The 20,758-nt window shown below is 42.9% G+C and overlaps 1 long non-coding RNA gene across 1 annotated transcript; it reads right to left on the bottom strand.

Moving 5' to 3' along the window:
- Positions 1-302: 302 nt before the first annotated feature.
- LOC137469144 (uncharacterized) lies at positions 303-9,260 on the bottom strand. The gene is made up of 4 exons (XR_010996358.1): positions 8,835-9,260; positions 4,222-4,292; positions 2,970-3,020; positions 303-690 (listed from the first exon to the last, which is right to left on the bottom strand). It is a non-coding gene; the product is annotated as an uncharacterized lncRNA (long non-coding RNA).
- Positions 9,261-20,758: the final 11,498 nt, after the last annotated feature.

Here is a 20,758-nt window from a genome sequence, read left to right as displayed (position 1 = left end):
GGGAGACTTTCTCTCATGTGAGGCAGTGTTTGACAACGTGCACATTGAAATCTTCAGCTCTGTCCTGAATGTTTGGATTTAGTGCAATTCCCAGCTGTGCTCAGCGGGATTGCAATTCAGAAAACCAAAAGAGTAGAGCACAATTCTCTTCTTCCATCCCAGGCTGATAGCCCAAACTGCACCTTTACTCCATGAGACTATGTATTTGTACGGGTTTTTTTTTTGTGGCTAGATATTTAATCTGCTAGAGAAATACATGTCAGAAAATGCAGGGCTGCCATGAATTATGATGATGTTTATCACTGGAATCTCTTTGATAAGACAAAACAAGTGTGCTAGGTACCAGACAGATATGAAATGAAAAAATTAGTCTGAACCCCAAGACCTTAGAGAGCCTGTTGTCACATCCTGTAAGCAATCATGTTCCAAAAATTACCTTTCACTGCACAGTGCATCTGGGCCTGGGTAAACCACTTAGTGCAATTTTGGCCTCTGCCAAGTTGTGTCAAGTTGTGCTAATTAGGAAGCTGGAGTTCTGTTTCTGCTTCTTCTACCAAATGACTCAGTCACCTGTGAGTTACCAAGCCATGCTTATCAGCCATGTTTATCCACTGTGTGTGAATACTCTGAGAGCTCACACTGAGTTTCCCCAGGCAGTTCTCAGCTCAGATAAAGCTGATTCTCTCCCAGCTGAAAGACATGTCAGAAAGGACACAGCTCAATGAGGATGCTGCCAAAATAACAAATAGGGGATGAATTTCAACCTTTAACAGCAGGCAGGATGACTGACTTGGTGACTGAAGGTCTGTGGAGCAAGAGCAGGGAAAAGCAGATTCAGTCCAATGAAGTGCTAGGGCAGCTTCCTCAGATATGTCAAAGAGCCCAAGTTTGGACAGGGAGGTTTCATGTATTTATGCATAGGAAAAGCTTTCTAGCTTTCATAATAAGGGGCCTGGAAACTTTAACAGAGGCAGAAGACCTTGAGTGCTTGTTTAGAAACAAGATTCCTGGCATACTCTGCTCACAGCACTTTGGAAATTGCCAAGATGAGCATCCAGCATTGTTTGGCTGCTCTTCTGGTCCTGTTCCTGGAAAAGTGTAAAATGGAAAAAAATCTTTCAGGAAAGAAGGGTAATTAAATTGCTCTCAAATTCATATGAAAAAGACCTCAAATCAGTGAATCACCATTCCTAGCAAGTAGCTCTCAAGTAAGCCACTGTTTGGATGCTTTGGTTCCAGTGACTCAGCAGCTAACCTTTGGCACATAGCTGAGCTGCTGCCACCAGCACAAGGGAGGGCGTACATAAGGCACAAGGGATTTTGTGTGACAGAAGATGACCTTTTCCAAAAATGCCAGTCTGGATGGCAGTGATGACTTCACATTATTTCCCTTAAGGAAAACATATACATGGTAAATACCACTCATGTCACAGTTTTTACTAGGGTTTGAACTCCTGAAAATACCACACATCAAAGCTTGTGCTTCTGTAGCAGCTATAAAATGTACAGAAATAAAACACCCATTTCCCTTTGCTCCCTCCTGCCTGAGTGTACTTTGGCCCAGTTATTTCTCTATGTCAGACAGCAATTCATCATCAGCAGTAAGTAGAAGAAAAAGGCACAAAGGAGAAGCACATGAGGTCAAGCACTCCTGGGTGCCCAGAAAGACAGACTCAAAGCTTGCAGAGGGAGCTGTAGGACTTGGCATCATTATCTCACACAGGCGTTTCTGTGTGGGGCTGTGGACCTTTGCCATATGTAGCTCTGTGTGCCAGTGCTTGCTGGTTTATTCTGCAATGTGAGCTGCACAGCTGCTGGAGCAAACACAGCACATGTCCCTGATTTTTTTTTCCATGCCCTGCCTATAAACAGAGAAAATGGTCAGACACACTTGACTTTTTATGAAAGCAGAAAGAAGCCAAAATGTGTTGGATATGAAGTTTTACAAGTTACTTGGCATCATTATCCTTCCTTTGCAGCAGAAGGAGATGAGGAGAAGCATCCTTGATCTCCAGAGCAGGGGTATGACTCCAGCTGGGATGGATCTATAAGGTGTTCCTGCAGGGATGCTGCCCACACACCACTCCCAGCCCAGGGGGAGGGAAGGATAGGGAACAGCAGGGTGAAAGAGGCCCATGTCCTTGAGAGCCAGCTCCATACTGAGCAGCAGAGTCCAGGGCAAGCCATGCCCAGGTCTCCTCCTCCTGGGCTAAGGTCCACGGGACATCTCTTGAGGCTCCCACCAATGAGAAGACTCCTATGAGTTCATACCCACAGCCTGTAGGGAGTGATCATGTCAGGTTTGAGTATCTCTTTCCAGATGTCAGCACACCAGCTCCCCTGTGGTCAGCCCACTTGACTCATGGCAGGACAGATGTTCCTGCCCTCCTGCTGTGTAATGAGCCCCACGGGCTCCTGAAGCCCCTGTGGAGGGGAGAACAAAACCTCAGCACTGCAGGTGAGACTGAAAGCTTCGCTTCACAAAGAGGTCATTCTGCTCTGTCTGAGAAAGTCAGAGCACTGGACAAAGCTCTATTTCCTCAAAATTCCTCTGCATGTGAAATGTTCTAAGCAGTATCTTGCAAATGTTGTGTTTCAGCATCTCACCAACTATTTAATTTTTATTTCTTTTTTTCCTCTTCAACCCTTTTTTAAAAAATATCTTTGCACACTGAAGATTAATAAGCTGATTTGGGAACACTGGTGATACATGGCTATCTTGAGTCAGAGGAAAAACTGTTCTGCTTGTGGTTCATGCCATTCTCTCACTGAATTTTCCTGCCTTTTAAGAGAGACATCAAACAAACAAAAAGGTCTTTTTTGTGCAGTATAATAATAAAATTTCGTGCAGTATAATAATTTGTGCAGTATAATAATAGGCCTGGCTGAATATTCAAGTTAAGACAGAGCACTTATTTTGGCATAAATAATCCTATTTACAATAACAAGGACATGTAATGTATATTTACCATTATTCACAGCCTCTACTGCTCTCACTCTGCTCACCACCCCTTCCACATCTGAAAAAAGCAACCTAAATTTATATTGATTCTGATTAACTCAATAAAATGATAATTGCTATGGAATGTATTTCAAATGCAGCTTGAATGTCAGTCTTCAGTTGGCAGTTGCATGCCCTTGTTTAGTAAAATCCCAGGAGCCCAGGGCACTCAAAGTTGAGTTTTTTCCCATTGTAATTTCTGATGCATGACATATGAGCCTGGGAATTTCACCTTAACGATCTGGCCAATTTATAAACTCTTCCAGGACAGTTTTAATGAATTGGGTTTTTGCTCTTCTATTATGCCATTAGTTGGTTTTTCTAAGGAATGCCTTTTTTTTTTTTTTTTTTTTTTTAATACTAAAAATTTTCCAGTAAAAATACAGTCAAATTCATTTAGGAAATATGGATGCCTTCAATGCAGATTTTTACCTCTGTGTTAATCATTACCTCCTCATTTCAATCAGCACAGAGGTATAGAGTCTTTCAGGATGTTGGCCATCTCATCATAATGCAAATGCCTAAAATTAGTCAGGTGAGCCCTTGAGGTTTTTGTTTCTCTCCAAAAGCTTAGACAGAGTCTTCATCAAAGGTGTGTGCAACCAAATAGGAGAAATCACAATATCTTTGCTCAGAGTCAGCAGCACATATCCATTTTAAACACATATATATATGTGATATATATATTTCTAATTCTAGCTAATGAGATTTAATGTTTTTATACAAATATATATTTTAATAGCAATCAGCAACAAAATTGTATTTCATTATTTTACCAGTATAATCAGAAATAATGCAATGCACCTGAACCAACAGAAAATCTTTCCCTCTGCCTTACTGAAGGTTGAGATGGTCATTAATGGCTTTTCCTAGCCTCAAATATTTTACTCTTGAATGGGATTTCACAGCTCTCTTTTTAAAGCATTCATCATTGATTCTTTGCCATGCAAGCCAGACTGAGGTATGACAGGGGTTACCATGAGCTGGATCAAACCAGCTCCTGTTGATATCAGCAAGGAGGAAAAAGCTCCTGGTTCCACTTGCAGTGTGTTCTGACATCATGCACATCCAGAAACAGGAGCAAATCCTTCAGCATTCCAGTAACACACTAGAAAGTTAATTAACTTACCCGAGCTGAGTGGAAACCAACCTGACACTAAGCCCTGTTTCACTGCACAATTAACTTATTACAGAATTAGAGGTTTGTTCCACTAACTCACCTGACATCCCCTGTTTGCAGAAATGGGTTTTCTTACACAGTCACACACAAAAAAGCCATCTGTTCACCTCTCTGTAGAACAGAAATATACCTGGTAACTGCATTAGGCCAGGGGTCAGGCTACTCAACAAAGCCTAACAACTGGTATTTTTATGCTAACAAAGTACAGTCCTAGATTAAAATGGGATGGGGAATAAAATGTTGAGGTTATTTTAATATTTGCTTTTGCCCCTTCTTGCAGATTTTCTCATCTTTTTTTCTTGGAGGCTTTTAATGTTGTCTGTTGCCACCACCACTCACCACTCATCAGCAGGGCTCTTTAGGCAGTTTAAACATTCAGGCTTTGTCCTGGGGAAGAGGTCCAAAGCAACATCTGCTGCTGGGTGAAATCTGCAACCTCCATAAAGACATGGGAAGAAATACCCCTTTTTCCATAGTTGAGGTGCAATTCACTCATCTAATGCCATCCTAAAATGATACAGCCAGAGTTCCTGAAACTTCTCAGCAATTATTTGCTTATCAGCAGCTCAGCATTTTCCTCTGTTACTTATTCTACAAGCTTGTTTATAATCTCAATTAATCTGATTATGGATGTCAAGTTCTAGTCTGAGAGATCTCCCTAAGCACCTGCTACAAGCTAGTGGGTATTCCCAAAGGAAGCACTCATTACACTTTGAAGAGAGTAGCCATGGAATGCAGAGTCCATATGTTTCTGTCTCTTTCTCAAAGCTAAACTGGGATCATGGAAAACTAGTTTAGAGGAGATGGCTAACTGTTAGATAACTGGAGATGGATGGATACACTCCCACCGGCTAAGCAACAGGGGCAGATAACATCCTGTAAGGATTTAAGAACAATTGATCTTTCCTACTAACAGCATATGGTCACCAAAGCTTTCTGGGTTTCATAAGTTGGGTAGAGCTTAATATAGGGATAGGAGCTTTGAGTGGAAGATCTGCCACCTGCTTTCTCCCAGCTTCTGATCCCACATATCTGTGTTGTGAGCTCTCTATTGCATGGACCATCTCCTGCTACAGACAGGTTCACTCTGTCTGCTTTAGGGAGATTCTCTTCCTAGAACAGACGTGTGCTTAAAGCACTACAGTGCTTTAAGTGTTCAAATTATTAGTAATTGTGGTGGCAATGATGACAACAGACAACAGCACACTGAGAAAGCTTTGGGAGAAGAGTCTTTGGCAGATAGGCTGTTCCATCTAGCTTTTATCCCAAGTTCCTCCAGATGTTCTCAACATCCTTGGGTCAGATTTTGCCACCTAAAACAGACCACAGAGCCTAAACACCAACAATGCTTAGTGCCAATAAATCTGTAATGTAGAACTCACCCAGATCTCAAAGCTGGACTGACCTATGGGGAAGATGGTAGTACTGCTCACATAGCAGGAACAAAGCACTGTATCTTTGATGGTTGAAAGGGGATGCTTTTATTTTCCAACAGGGCTCTGGGAACAGAGAAGCTTTTATTCTGGAGCCTTATTATCTTATAAAATATTACGGACTTGATTGCTGTGGATACTAAGGAGGTTCAGGACAGCTACAGTGCAAGTTCAACTATATCATCTTATGAAGCGTTTTTATTTTTATATGGCTTTTGACCTCAAGTCCAAAGGAAATGTCAATCCCCACTGTAATGCGAGGTCCAGGGAACGCAGACACGTCAGACATTTCCATATCAGCTGCAAGACCTTTAGCAGTACACGCAGACGAGCGGGGCCTCCTAGCACAGTGTTAAAGATAAGGAACAGACAGATTGCTTGTCAGCAACAGTGGAGACAAAATCTTACCAGCAACATTTTTCTTTCATCTGCCCAGGGGTGACAGATGAAGCATGAGCAGACACCTGAAAGAGAGGGAGCCTGGGGAAAGGCACAGGCTAGCATCTGAAGGTGGGATCTCTGAGCTTTGCTGTGTGAGCTCAGACAAACCAGTACTTTGGTTTGGTCCTCACAATTCTATTTGAGCATTCCTTCTGTTTAGATAATTCCCTCCTCCAGCAGGAGGCTTTTGGGGCAGTGACCTACAGCTTTTGCTTTCTGGAAATAGATTTGGAAAGGAAATTGCAGTCTACCAAAAGAAGAAGATGTCTTAGACTCAAATGCTTCTATATATGCCTGTAGCCTTCCCCAGGCACTGCAGGTGCTTCTGTGCCATGACCTGACCTTGTAGCACTCAGCTCCTCTTCAGAAGCAAACCCAAATCCCACGCTTCTATGTAGCTGCAGAATAAGTAAATCATGAGGAACCAGGCTGTGTCCTGTACAGAAAACCAGTTAGCTGGGTTTGTTTTTTATTGAACAGCACCCTGAAGTCCCAGTTCCTGCTTGCAGCAGCATTGTCCTCTGATCTGCAAGCTGTTGACTGATCTGCTTGCTGCTCTCAGAAAATGAAGAGACCACATGACTGGAGTCACAGCAGGTCCCCATGGGGAGCTGAGTTACCAATTTCAAGACAGCCATGTAATTAGCAGGCAGCCTACCACCATCACACTAAAATCAGTGGTTGCTTAAGAGGACACAGTTTTCATCCCAGGTATTCAATGCACTTGACAGTCAGTAACTTTATTATTTAATGAGGCAACAAGGCCCTGAACATTCACATTTCAGAGAGGCAAACCATCTCAAACATCCTGAGTTCCTAAAATATCTTCACAGCTCCAAAATGAGAGCAGGGCTCTAGCTCCACACACTGTGCTTGTTTTCCTGGCTTGCATTACAGCTCAGGGAATTGAACAAGCAGGTAGCAATGTGTGGAAGGAAAGCAGAGGCACTCCCCAGGGATCCTGCACAAGCTCCAGGCTCCTGGCAGAGGGATTCCCTCTGCACTGAGGCTACTGAGGGAATTTTGGATGGACAAACCAGACCCAGCATGGGAAAGGTGGCCCCTGCACTTGACCTGTCTCTCATCCCAGCAGAGCCAAGAGCAAGAAAATGGCCTTGCAGAGGGAGAACTCAAGAACAAAATTAGAATGGAAGTCACAAAAAGACAAAGTCCAAACCACACAAAAAATGCAATGTCAAAACACCTACTGGGACTCATAAAATGGTAGGTTAGTGTTGTTGAAAGGAAATTTATTCCTTGGTTGGGGTTTGTACCAGGATTTTCGAATGATGATGAAAATGAGGCTTCCTACCAAATGCCCAGTTGTAGCAGACACATCATGATTTGTTGTACATGAGGGAAAAGCTCACATCTTCTCACTCATTGAGATTCATGACTTACCTTTCCCACACCAAGGGGCTTTGTGAAGACTGAGTGGCCCTGATTACAGGACAGGCTGACAGGATTAAGTGTAATTTTGAAATCTTTGCTGCAAGTTGAATCCCTTCTCAACATGCTGGGAATATAGGCAGATTTGGAGCTGGTTAAACTGGCAAACATAGTGATACATGTGCATAGTGATGCACATGTAGACTTTCTTTCTATTTTTCAATATTCCTGCAACTCAAACGCTTGCCTTGCAGAAGATTTGCCTTATTGGCAGATGTCTGCTGAAAATTATTAGGAATGGCATATAATTCTTTTAAATTTAACTGAGGTATTTATCACTTTCCAATGCAATAGATACCATCTGGAAAATTATTACATAGTCATTAAACAAAATTTTTTTGCTTGAAGATTTCACATATGAAGAAAGCTACAATGGAAAACCATATTATGGATCCAGAGAAAACGTAAGCATCCTTCCTCATGTATAAGACTGTTCAGACCTCTAATTTTTCATTCCTTCCAATTCACTGGAGGGCTACACTTTGGCGGCTTGATTCAAAAACTGACATGAAAGAGGTCCAAGGTACAGAAAAAGAGCCTGGTGAGGACAGGTTTAACAGTTTAGCTGATCGTGGGAACTCAGTTCATTTCTGCAAATTGATGTTTCATGGCTTTTTCCTTCTAGTGTGAAAAAGAACTTTGCTTCACAAAGTGACAGATAAAGCTGTTTCTGAGCAGATATTCTCTTTTCTGAGAGTCTGTAAAAGCCATACATCTTCTACATCAAATGTAAATCAGGGTTGATGATCATTTCTCATGCTCTCTCTTTTTCCCACTCAGCCTTAAACCTCTTCTTTGCTTACTTTGCCTTCCTTTTCTTCTTCTTCGCCCATCTCCCTCCCTGTCACCCTTATGGTAGAGGTTGTGTGTATTGCAGCCAGGTCTGACTTCACAGCTGCTGAGACTTACATTTTAACTCCTTATTTCATGATTAGCAGAGCAGCAAACCATTTGTCATTAGACTCTGCCTGCTTTTCTTCACTTTCTGCCCTTTGCCAGCAGCAGCCAAGCCCCCATATCTTTAAAGGAGAGTTGACCCCTTAAAGCAATTAATTTTGAACACTTTTAGCCCATACGATCAGTATAGCTCAATGTCTGACTCACTTGGGGTAGATTAGAGTGAAACAACACGGAATGATTGGTGTTTGTAATTATACATATGTATGGTTTATTGTAGAACAGATTGGTTGCACAGGAAAACAGGTATGGAGACATTTTGACTGCTGTTATCTACAGTAATATGACAAAATACAAGCAGAAAAAAAACCACTTCAGAAAATCTATAAGAAAGAGCAGGAAATGATAAGAGTAGAAAAATCTCACCACCCACAGGCCTTGTGAAGAGGCTCAGCTGCTGTCATTTCAATGTTTGTTGGTCAAAGTGATGGTCACAGTCTTAGTCAAAGTGTGACAGTCACAGACTGGATCCATCAGGTGGTGAGGAAACCCCCAGAATACAAACTCTGGTTTATATGCACTCAGGCTCAAATAGGAATGCCCAGATACCTCCTCTGAAGGAGGGAGTTTCAACTGGGTAATGTAATGTGGATCTCAGGACATTTCGGGAGTCTTTGACACCTTCCAAGGAGATACAGTGGCCTCAGCCAGTGCAGTTGAGTTCATTATGGCCCATGGTGGCCCATCAGCAGAGACAGACACCTCCAGGCTACGTGTGAGTGTTCTGGTACTTCCCTGGCAGGGCGGTTAACACAGCTGAGTTTGCTGGAGTAAGGACAGAGACAATTCCCCACCACACAGGTTTACCTCTTTCCTTACCTCATTCAACACCAGCTGGAGCCTGAGGAGGGCTGTGCTCACCCTTTGTGCATTTGCACATCAGCAGCTTCCCCCTGAATATTTGAACCATCAGCATTCCAGTCTCTCTTCCTGTGTAACTTGTGGATACATTCTCCTCCCTAGACCTGGGACAATTGGACAATAGTATTCCCTTCATCTTATCTGAAGTTCCTGTCACAATCCAAATTCCAGGTATTAGGCATATTTGGGGAGGGGTGGGCTTGAGTGCTCACAGATATTCAGCTGTGTCTTTGCAGTTTGCTATGGTGGGCAAAAAGTCCTTCAATGATTTTAGGAGGTTTAAGCCATTAACAATTTTAGTCTCTTACACACTGCTTACTTCAAATCTTTGCAAATAGTTCTAAGGCACTAAGTAAGAGCCACAGACTAACACTCACTTGGAGATCCATGCAGTCTCACCATTTATCATCCAGCCCCCTCCAACTATCTTCCCAGGTGAAGACTAGAACAGAAGCTATACTTTATGAAGCCCTAGAACAGAAAGGATGCTTTATGAAGCTGACCTAGATATAGATCAGTAAGCTGGTGAAATCTGCAACAGAGTAAGAGAAATGAATGAACTCAGTGAGCAGCTCCATCCAAACCACAGCCTAAAGAGCCTCAAGAAACCATATGAAGGTGGCAATTAGAATGAGTTTTATGGCCTTCAGCTCCATACCTAGGGCACTGAGGGCTGTGAAGGTTAATCAGCCCACTCCAATCACTGCAAGTACCTCTTGTACTTCCTCTGTGTGGTCTGCCAAAAAAAAGAACAGGGGGAGGGGTGGGGGTGGAAGTGATTGGCACCTTATCAAAGGAAGAGAATGCCAAGCAGTGGAAGGATCAAAGGAAAATGCACATCATCATTTATGCTGGTCCTTCATTCCTGTTAGTAGAGAAGTATCTAGTGGGACTAAAATCCCTCTGGGACAGGGACTGTGGCCTAGATCTGCAAATACACAGATATATTGAATTCCCACTGACATTTCTTTGACCATTAGAGCCTAAATATCTTTGCTTTAAATCCAAGCACCTAAAAAAATTCCTATATTTAATCTCATAACTATGCCTTAACTTATGCATATACATGTGTGTACACCTTTGCAATTTTACCTCTGGTGATGTAAAGATGTGCCTCAGCCTGGAAACCCCAAGGAACCGTTCCCTGGCAAGGTTCTCAATTTTCCATATTGTTAAACTGTTACCATAGTGCTGGCAAACCCCATCTCTGATAATCCCCAGACATGGCACAGGCTGGCACATGGAGCTGAAACCATTGTCAACACACAAACTGGATGTGGGCAGGCTACACCATCTGAAATTTACCTGGAAGACGTGGGGCACCCCTCAGTAGCTGGGCTCAGCATCAGGGAGCAAGTACAGGCAAGTGCCTTGATCCTCATCCAGGCATGGGCATTAAGCAACTGGCCAGGGCCACAAAAATCTGTGTCAGGGGAGGAAATGTTATGTCCAGGGCCCTTGCTACAGGTGCTTCTTCCCATCATGGAGCCAGAGCCAGACCTGTGTGGTACCCCAGTATCTCCAGTCCTCAGTTCACCCAGAGCTTCAGCAGGATTGTTTAATACTAAAGCTTTGCTGCCATTCCAAAGTAGAAGCTGAATAAGCTCTAATCAAGCAAAAATGAAAAGACAGATACTTCACTGCCTTATTTATAACCTCGTTATTAGGAAGAGCCAAAATGCTTTGTAAATGCAATTTCTCTTCTGCAGATGGAACACAGCACACGTGGGAGGTCCCCTTGCCCTGAGCAGGGGCTTAGGATGATGCTCCTCAGGAGCATCAGTTTGGGTTCAGGATGCCTTTGGGCAGCTGAAATGCGTGTAATGTGACAACAGATGGTATCAGTTCGATGGGAACTATCTCTTCACAACCCTCTATGGCTCCCATGGAAATGACCTGTCCGACATTTGTTTCACCACATTGCTCCAACTTTCATCTTCTGTTTTCCTATTTGCCCTCAGTGGGATTTCACTCCCCCATCTCCTTCTACCACATGGTCTGGAGGAACAGGAGCCCTGAATTAACACTGAGGCTCTGCTCTTGCCCACCTTTTCCCCCTAGTCCACTGTGGCTGTGCTACAATATAAAGACTTCATCTTGTCCCTCCCAAGCTGATACTCCCACTCTGATTGACAATTTGTTAAAGCATGTAAAAGCTCCCTTGCTCCTAAAAGCTCACAGCAATTAACTGTCTGTTCAATATTTATATACCTGTGATCCTGTAGAAAATGGCAGAATTAGCAACAATTTGTGCCTCTTGCCTTGACTGCAGTGCTCCCACCCACGGGAAATGATGATTTCTCTCCCATTCACGCATTGTCCAGACACCTTTTGTCTTTGGCGATGCAGGCAGATAAAGGTGCACACTCTCATGGTATTCCCAGGCCACTGAGACACTCACTGCCCATGCTGGTGGGGCAGGATTGTGTCTGCAGCTCTTACCTAACTCACACCAGTACCAGACTCCTTGGGAAATACTTCCACCCTGCTGCCAGACTCCATCACTATATATAACTCCACTGTGATCTGTGAAGTGTAGAGGAGGCAAAGTGAAAATCTATCAACAGGAGTATTTTAATTCTATGCAAAAATATCTTTCAAAAAGTAATTTTTGAGGCTGGGGGTGGTAGCAGTCTGTTTATATAACGTTATTTTTTGATTAGCAGCTGATTAATAATAATCAACTATAGAAGCAATCACTTTACAGGTGGACTACTTTCAAGCATGTTAAAAAAATTGGTTCAGGTTTTGTATTTAAGACTATCCCATATGTTTTACCAAAGGAAAAGTGGGGAGAATCAACAATGCTCAATGTTCATCTGGAAAGTGAAGAAAGTGGGGCCAGTAGACAGGCAAAAACTGGTACAGTCTTGGTCATCTTGCAGGTACACACACACACAGAGCAGCATCTTGGGGACAGTGTCTCTACAGCCACCTCAGGAAAGAAGGCAGGATGGAGATTTATGGATACAGCTACATTCCTATCAGAAACAATGCTTGTAATAATGGCAAGAGACTGGAAAACTTCTTGGCAAAATCTTCCCGTTCATTCATTCTGTGGCACAAACTGAGCTACTGAACAAACTCTGCTGCACACTCTGTGAATGGCTTTGCATCAAGAAATCAATTTGTTCATTCAGGACAGATGGCTGGTTTGGGGCTTTTCTTTAACTGAGTGCTGGAGTTAAAACAAGACCATTGCAATAAATAACACCTGATGTGGCAATAAAGCTGGCCTGATTTTTATTTCCTGATAAAACTCCGTCCATTTTCTCTCCCTCCACTGCAAAGAACTTGCAGGATCTGTCTCTCTATGGCTAATTTTAATTTCCCAGTAATGTGATTGCCTTATAAAATATGAAATGCTGCTGAAAAATATGTGTATAGGATTTGATGTGTGTGTCAGACTGGGGGAAAATGCACTGCAGCTTCCTATTGTATTTATGAGGTGATGTGTGATACCTCTATGCAGCATTCTCCATATTTCATGGACTGAGTGCTTACAACTCCCATCAAATTGGTGAAAGTTATTGATGTCCTTCACACTTCAAATTAGTAATCATATTAAAGAAAACTCATCCCAGAATCTTTATGGCAGCACAGGACACCCATCATCTCCTCTTCCAGGGACATTTTCCAGTAGTAACCCAAAGCACAGAGAAGGTTTATGTGCTGGGAGTTAGACTCTGCTCAGGTATGGGCAGCAGTCTGTAGTACAGCTCAGACCACAAAAATTCCTTTTCTGAGTTTAATGTTTTTGCTTAAAAGGATGTTTTCTAGGTCAGGTACCACGTAGGCTGCATCTTGGAACCTCCCCTGAAATATTTGCCCTAATTTCTCTGAACTCATGGATGTTGCCTGAAGTCCTTCTTCTGTACAAAGAAAACAAGTAGATCTGCACTAAAAAGCAGACCCAAATCTGACCCATCATCTTTGCTGTCTCCCTTGGAACTGCTGAATCTGAAAAGTGCCTCGGATTTCCAAGATATTTGTCTAAGAGAAATGAATGCACAAAAGCTCACTATAACTTATTTTGCAAGTGTATCAAAATATTGCCAAAACATTTCCAGAGAGGCACCCTGCAAAATTCATGCTTTTTTACTGCCTCTTCCTATGTGATTCCCTGAGAGAGGCAAGAGACAGAAGCAATAAAAGAAAATCTTGAATACCATCCTCTATAATCTTGTTGCCTTTGATTTCAGATTATAACTCAGGTCTGATCTGTAGCAGTGCCTGATAACTGAGCTCCTCATACAGCACCTTCTCCATGAAACCTGGATGAAACAGCCTTGAAATGAGAAGGTTCCACTTCTCAGTCCATGTGTTGCACAAATTCCAGAGCCAGCCTAAGCACCAGCCTGCACCAGTCAGCATCTGCTGCCCTGCCTGTGCGGCACCAGCTCTGGCCACTGCCTGGGACAATGTCCTGGCTCTGCTGATGGCTCACATGTGGCACTCTGCAGCAGAGGAGCCACCACTTTCCTTGTGCTTATCCCACACTGACACCAGGAGTGATCCTAGAAACACCAGCTGACTCACAGAGAGCTTTTCTGACTAAACTGCCCACTGAGACAGCCGAGTTCTAAATTTGGTTTGGGCTGATGGTAAGTTGAATTGAGCCAGGAGCATGAGCTGGCAGCCAAAAGGGCCAGCTTTTGGCAGCCAACAGTGTCCTTACCACAAGCTGCTTTGGGCTGTGCCTACAGTCAGAGTCATGTTGTCAGAGAGAAAATCCTATGTACAGCCATACTGCAGATTTTGCACTAAAACTTGCTGATTTTGGCAACATTTTAACGTGAAAATCTTCAGTTCTCATCAGGTTTAGATGTGTAGGTTTAGACAGCTGCCAAGCTTGTTGTGTAACTGTTTAGCTTTTCAGTTCCCAGGGTACTGTGAAATACACAGTCCGTGGTAGTACCAATTTAAGGCATGCAGGTACAGACTGTGCTGTGCCACTCCTGCACACTGTCCCCACTGGCTGTGGCAGGGCAAGGCTTCCTGCCTGCCTGGGCTGGCAGCTGCACTCCAGGCACTACTGGTGCTTGAGCAGACACCCTGTGCCTTGTGTGGAGCTTGCTCTGGGCTTTGACTTGCCCGTGCCAAACTGGGACTGAAGCAGAGGAAAATATTTAATCCATACGATGGTGGTGCTGTTCAACCCACAGGAGGAACAGAGGAGGAGGTGAGGTGCCATCACTAAAATTTGCAGACAAGATGCCTGGAGGAAGGAAACAGAGATGTTTAAACATTTCTAGGGAAACTAAGGGAAGCACCATGGGGTGAAGTACTGCTGAAGCTCCCAAAGAAAAACACAGTAACTGCAGATAATGTACACTGTATAAAGACTATCCCAGATCAGTAAAACAAGCATTTAATTTAGGGTCTAGATACCACCCTGTAATCCAGCATAGGCTTGTGAAAAAGGAAGGCTTGGGCATTTTCCCCACAAGATTACAGATCTATACACTATATTTATATTCTCAGATATTCCTGAGACACTTGAGTGGTATGCAATATTGTCCTGGTTTTGTCTGGGATAGAGTTAATTTTCTTCTGCATGGGGCTGTGTTTTGGATCTGTGCCGGAAACAGAGTGGTCATACTGGGATGTTTCATTATCCTGAGCAGGGCTGACACAGAGTCAAGGCCTTTTCTGCTCCTCATCCCACCAGCAGGAGGCTGGGGGTGCACAAGGAGCTGGGAGGGGACACAGCCAGGACAGCTGACCCCAGCTGACCCAAGGGACATCCCCCACCACATGGCATCATGCTCAGCTCATAAAGCTGGGAAGGAGGAGGAAGAGGGGGACATGTTTGGAGAGATGGCATTGGTTTTCCCAAGTTACAGTTACATGTGATGGAGCCCTGCTTTGCAGGGGATGGCTAAACATCTGACTGCCCATAAGATGTGGTGAGTGAATTCCTTGGTTTGGTTTGCTTGAGCATGTGGAATTTGCTTTACCTGTTAAACTGTCCTTACCTGAACCCACAAGTTTTCTCATTTTAACTCTTCTTTTTCCCTCCCACACTTCACTGGGGGAGTGAGCGAGCAGCTGTGTGGGGCCGAGTTGCTGGCTGGGGTTAAACCACAACAAGTGTGTTCATCAATCAACATGCATGACAGAGGTGTACACATCAGGGAAGTGGTCACAGCACCAAGCCTGTCTGACTTCATGAAGCATTTGGACAATGCTTTCAGGCATATGGTGTGATTTTTGGGGTGTCCTGCACAGGGCCTGGAGTTGGACTCAGTGATCCTAATGGATCCCTTCCAACTCAGCATATTCTATGATTCTGTGGTTATGAATGATTAGATACATTCATGGCTGGGTCACATATAAGTCTTCAAGCATGCCCAGGCATCAACAGTTCCACAGGAGACTTGTTTGGTGCAGGCTTCTGCAGAGATCAGACTCTCAGCCAGCATTAAATAAATGTTTTGACTGTGACAAACGCTCCGTGCTGTGGAAATATGCAGCAGATTACAAGATCAGGCAACTAGAAAGCAAGCAAGAGAATGTCTTACTTTGCAAAGTGATCTGGACTACTTGGGAAAATGGCCAGAATTTAAAAAATACATTTGAATATGGGAAACTTCATTAAAAAACCAGTCTCTTTACACTGGATAAAGAAAGCACATTTCAAAGCAGGACAGAGTGAGATCGATGGTTCTTTGACAGTAAAGCATTAAAACATGCTGACACCTGTTGGGTGTCACAGAACAAAAGCTACAGCTGTTGGAAATACTCCTCAGCATGTTGTAAACTTTGGTCTGAAGGCTGAGATCTGCAGAGGCAGAACAGTCCTCCCTGACATTGCCGAGACAGGCGGCAGGAGCAGAGCGCAGCGCCTGTCCCCGCTCTCCATCGGAACGACCCCAGCACTGCCAGGACACACGTGGCCTTGGACAGACACCACACCAAAGGATTTGTGGGGAGTTTTTGACAGACATGATTAAGTAATGTAGAGAATTGAAAGAATAAGAGGTGTCAGAAGTGTACATGCCAGTCAGAAAAGATAGTCTGACTATTCAGAGCGTGGTATCAATATTTTGATTTGCAAAGGTCTCAAAGGAATGACATTAAACTGACAAGAAAGGTCTTAAACCAGCAACATTTTTAACCTAATTGTGATTTGATCTATTTATTCTTTCTCTTCCTAGTGGAAGGAAAGTTTCCCAAGACTGATAATGTAGACTGCATCAGCAAATGACATCATCAATACCATGCAATCATAATGAATATTTATCCTGTAGGTAAATGACTGGGGAAAAGTAAACTATTCCAGGCATTATTTTAAAATACATGTTTCAAGGAAGCGTATGCCCTTTCTGAATGAGTTATTGGCATTGGACATCACAACTTTCTGTCTTTCCTAACTACTGAATCCCCCATCCATGGATCCATGGTGAGAATGGAGGGCAAGCCTTTAGTATACAATTGTCTTTCATCTCAGTTTAACAAACACATATTGGCCTCCCTGTGGCACCAGCCCCAGGAGCCCATGCCCTGTCTGGAGGTGCATGGCAGAAAGGAGGCACCAGTGCTCAGGCCAGCTGTGTCCCCTCCCAGCTGCTTGTGCACCCCCAGGCTCCTCACTGCTGGGCTGAGCAGCAGGAAAGGCCTTGACTCTGTCAGCACTGCTCAGCAATAATGGAAACATCAGAGCTTTATCAACTGTTTCCAGCACAAATCCAAAACACAGCCCCATACAGCTACTATGGAGAAATTTAACTCTACCCCAGCCAAAATCAGCACAACATGAGACTCACTTCACTGAGATTTTTTTCTCTCTTTCTTAGCTGGTTAGTGTGGACTGTCTTTATCTTAATTGGAGGGAAACAGGCACCTTTATCTAAACAATATATTCTAAATATGCTTAATTCTAAGTATTTCTAAATGTAGTTTCCATCTAAAACTACAGAATGACATGAATGAAATTCTGAGACTGTCAGTTTTCCCCCATGGGCTGTAAAGGGGGTCTTGGATGACTTGCTCAGATACAGACATGCAGTCGGTGGCATGAATTGCAGGAATGGGGTCTAATCACAACCCCCACAAAATTACAGGTGGCACAACAGCACAACACACGCCAGCCAGCTCTGAAACCAACATCAGTCCTGGCAGCCATGTGCTCTGCACAGAGGAACACCATCCCCATCACCTCCACTGAGGTTCTCATTAAGAATTGTGTATTCCTTATTAATACCTTGCCACTAGCAAAGCAATTTCTTCCATCACAATTTTACTCAACATTTTCTATATACTGCAAGGAAACAGTGTAGCAATTGTTTATTGGTTCCTTTAGCAATTATTTTCATGGAATAATCAGAATTATTTAAATCCAAATAGAAAATTTGTTTATGTAAGACTGTCAAATTTTGCTACGGTGGTGAACTGCTGAAAAAATGAAACCTGAAGTTGAAATTTAGTATAATAAAGAAATACTTTCTGCTCAGAATTCAAAATACATTTCTGAAGATGTGTTTAAAATAGGCTCACTGGGCAAGAATATTTAAATTGTTTGACAGTTGAATAAACAAACGTATAGAGAGATAGAATGAAGATTACTGATTTACTGCAAATATCAGACATATCTTTCCCCTCTCAGTAGAGGCAGACACTGCATATTATTTCATTTTTAAGAGATAGCAGACCTGTGGTAAATTAGCATTTATATGGAAGTGTCCCTTGAGGAATTTGGCTACTTTACTGTTCTGAAACAAGAAGTAACAGGTCAGCTGTGAAAGATCACTCTTCTCTGAAACTGCTCTGAAAACTTGTGTTTTCATTCTGTCTTGAAACAAATCCCATACAACTGCCTGGTAGCAAAGATACAAGATATGCTGCTTTTTTCTAATAACCTGACATTGTATCTTCTCTATCACTTGCCTACAACCCAAAACAAAACACACTGCAGTCAGTGAGATGGTTTCCAGTGATGTGTTGAGTGAATGTATAGAAAAAAATCTAGCTTTTGGGATCCTATGGAGCTGTTTATAAGGAGCAGAAATCAGAGGACGGAGCTATACATGTGAGTGAAGTGTAGGCAGCAAAACATAAGGACAGTTTGAGTATAATATTTATAGAACTAAGGTGCAAACAAGATCTTTTCATTTGGCTTTCAAGTGGTTTCTATGCCCTAAGAAGAGGCTGAATCACAATAAGCAAATTCAGCTTTGCCAGCAAGCTCCTAAGTATATGTGTGCATTTCTGTGGTGCTGATTAATGGCTGGGTGAATGCCATAGGACATCTAACAGCTCTGGAATACTTTTGTTGCTTAAAGTTTTCTGCTGATGGCAGCTTTCCCCTTGCTCTCTGCTGGGTTCTGGGTGAGCTGTTCCCCACCCCAAGGCCTCTGGCACCAAAGTCTGCAAAGAAATGACATCTGCCAACTCACATCTCCTCTCCAAGAGACAATGTCAGCAGCCACCTTACCTTGAGCCACAAAGAAGCATTTGAAAAAACATTAATTCAGGCCAGAGGCATTTGACTACAGCAGTATTCTTAGGATAACTATGAAAATAAAGTCAGTGAGGCTCTCAAAAGTGCCCTACACAGGCTTTGTACTCCTATTGAGTTCAAAGAAATCAGAGTTCGCTCAATAAAGGCCAAATATCAGCCCCAGAGAGGCTCATTTCAACTTGGTAAAATTCAATTATTTTTCCAATCTCTACCTGACAGATTTTACTCATCCTCTTCCAGATTTAGGAGGCATTACTTGTAAAACATTCAGTAAATATGAGTCTCAGAGTTAAGGAACAGGCTACCACCATAAAACACAGCAAAGAGAATAGATAACCATGATATGACTAATCTGAGACAGAACAAATACAAATCAAAAGAGACATCCAATTGTAAAATCACTGGTGCCTCAGAGATTCTGATAAACAGACTGGCTGCCTCTGTCCTTTTCACATCCAGATATTTGCTGCCTTTCAAACAATCAAGTCCATTTTTTTCTCTTAACAATGTTGATTGATTTGATACTTCATATAGTGAGTTTGTAAAAAGCATTTTCTTCATACTCCTTCCTCACACACACCTGTTATGTTAAAAGAATAAACAGTATAATCTTCAATTGTTTTTCTACTCATCTTTCTTCAACAATATCTTGGCTTCTGCACAAAGGTGACAAGATATTTTTCTGTTCTACTATTTGCTGTGGAGACTATTTGCTGTGGAGACTATTTGCTGCTTTTATTTATTTCCAGTCAATCCTGGAACATTTCTTCTATTTATGGAGATAATATTTTTTGGCATAGAACTGAGTGTTTAATTTCTGATATTTGCTGTTTAGGGCTAAACTCTTCATAGTGCTCTTGCAATACTAATGCACATTTAGGAACTGAAGTCAATACAGGACTGCTGAAATCCTGATTTCTATGGGGAAGGCAGAGGCAGATTTCAGTAAAAGCATCTACAAACTAAGTTCCTCGAGCAGGCTGTTCCTCAAGGACAGCCCCTATGCTCTTATGCTCATTTTGTCTCTCATATGAACCCAAAGGAGAAGTTACATATTGTTAAAAAATTCTTGAACTCCAGCTACAGACCTGCAGCATTGCTCACATGTGGCATGGACCCCATCCAGCAGTAGCCTCTGAGGATCCCCATGGGACTAGAGAAGGTGAAGAGTTTCACCCATTGACCTCTGCCTGTAACTTCTTCACTGCATCAAGTTCTGTGGAAAAGCCTTGGGTCCTGACTCACGGATTCCTACTGATGAGCTATGGATTTTTAAAAATATCCACAAAGCAAAAATTAAGCAGATGAATCAGAGAGTTAACTGCTACCCTCACAATTCATTGCTTCACTCTGACACTGCAATCAGCATTTATTTACTGTAATTCGTTTTCTGCAGCTCTTTATTCATGAGGAATCACAAGGAAAGAAAAAAACCAACTACTACTTTTGAATGCGATCATATGGGGAAACATGCCCATATAAAAATATCCCCATATAAAAAAAGGAAAAAAGAGGTGGAAAAAGGACTTTCCCTGCCATGGGAGCAAGCCAGGCGAAGCAAGCTAAGAGGCAGGACCCATGTGAGATACTGGGCTGGGGTGCAGGGGGCAGAAGCTGAGTGCTTCAGTGGTACTGCCTTGTGCAACTTAAGCAAAGCAATTTTATCCCTCTTCACATCTCATTTGTAACCTGGAAATATCAGCAGCTTTCCATTCCTCCTCTTCCTCCTATCCCACTTACTCACACTTTGAAGTCTGCAGCTGCACCTCCACTTTGGTGTGTTTTCATCCTGTGCCAGCACAGCTCGGCCGCATGCACGGAGCTGCAGAGGCACCAAATCCCTGATGCAAACCAGGGGGGAAACGTCATTGCAGAGAGCTGCCAGCTCACCTCCCACCCCATACCTGCCTCTGCTTGCCTCTGTGGGGCATAAAACAGTGCCCTCAGCCTCAAGTATGAGTCCATGGGCAAGG

The sequence above is a fragment of the Anomalospiza imberbis genome, chromosome 1 (genome assembly GCF_031753505.1).
Source record: "Anomalospiza imberbis isolate Cuckoo-Finch-1a 21T00152 chromosome 1, ASM3175350v1, whole genome shotgun sequence".
NCBI lineage: Eukaryota > Metazoa > Chordata > Aves > Passeriformes > Viduidae > Anomalospiza > Anomalospiza imberbis.
The sequence above is the reverse complement of the archived record's forward strand: the minus strand, read 5'-3'. Positions and strand labels throughout refer to the sequence as shown.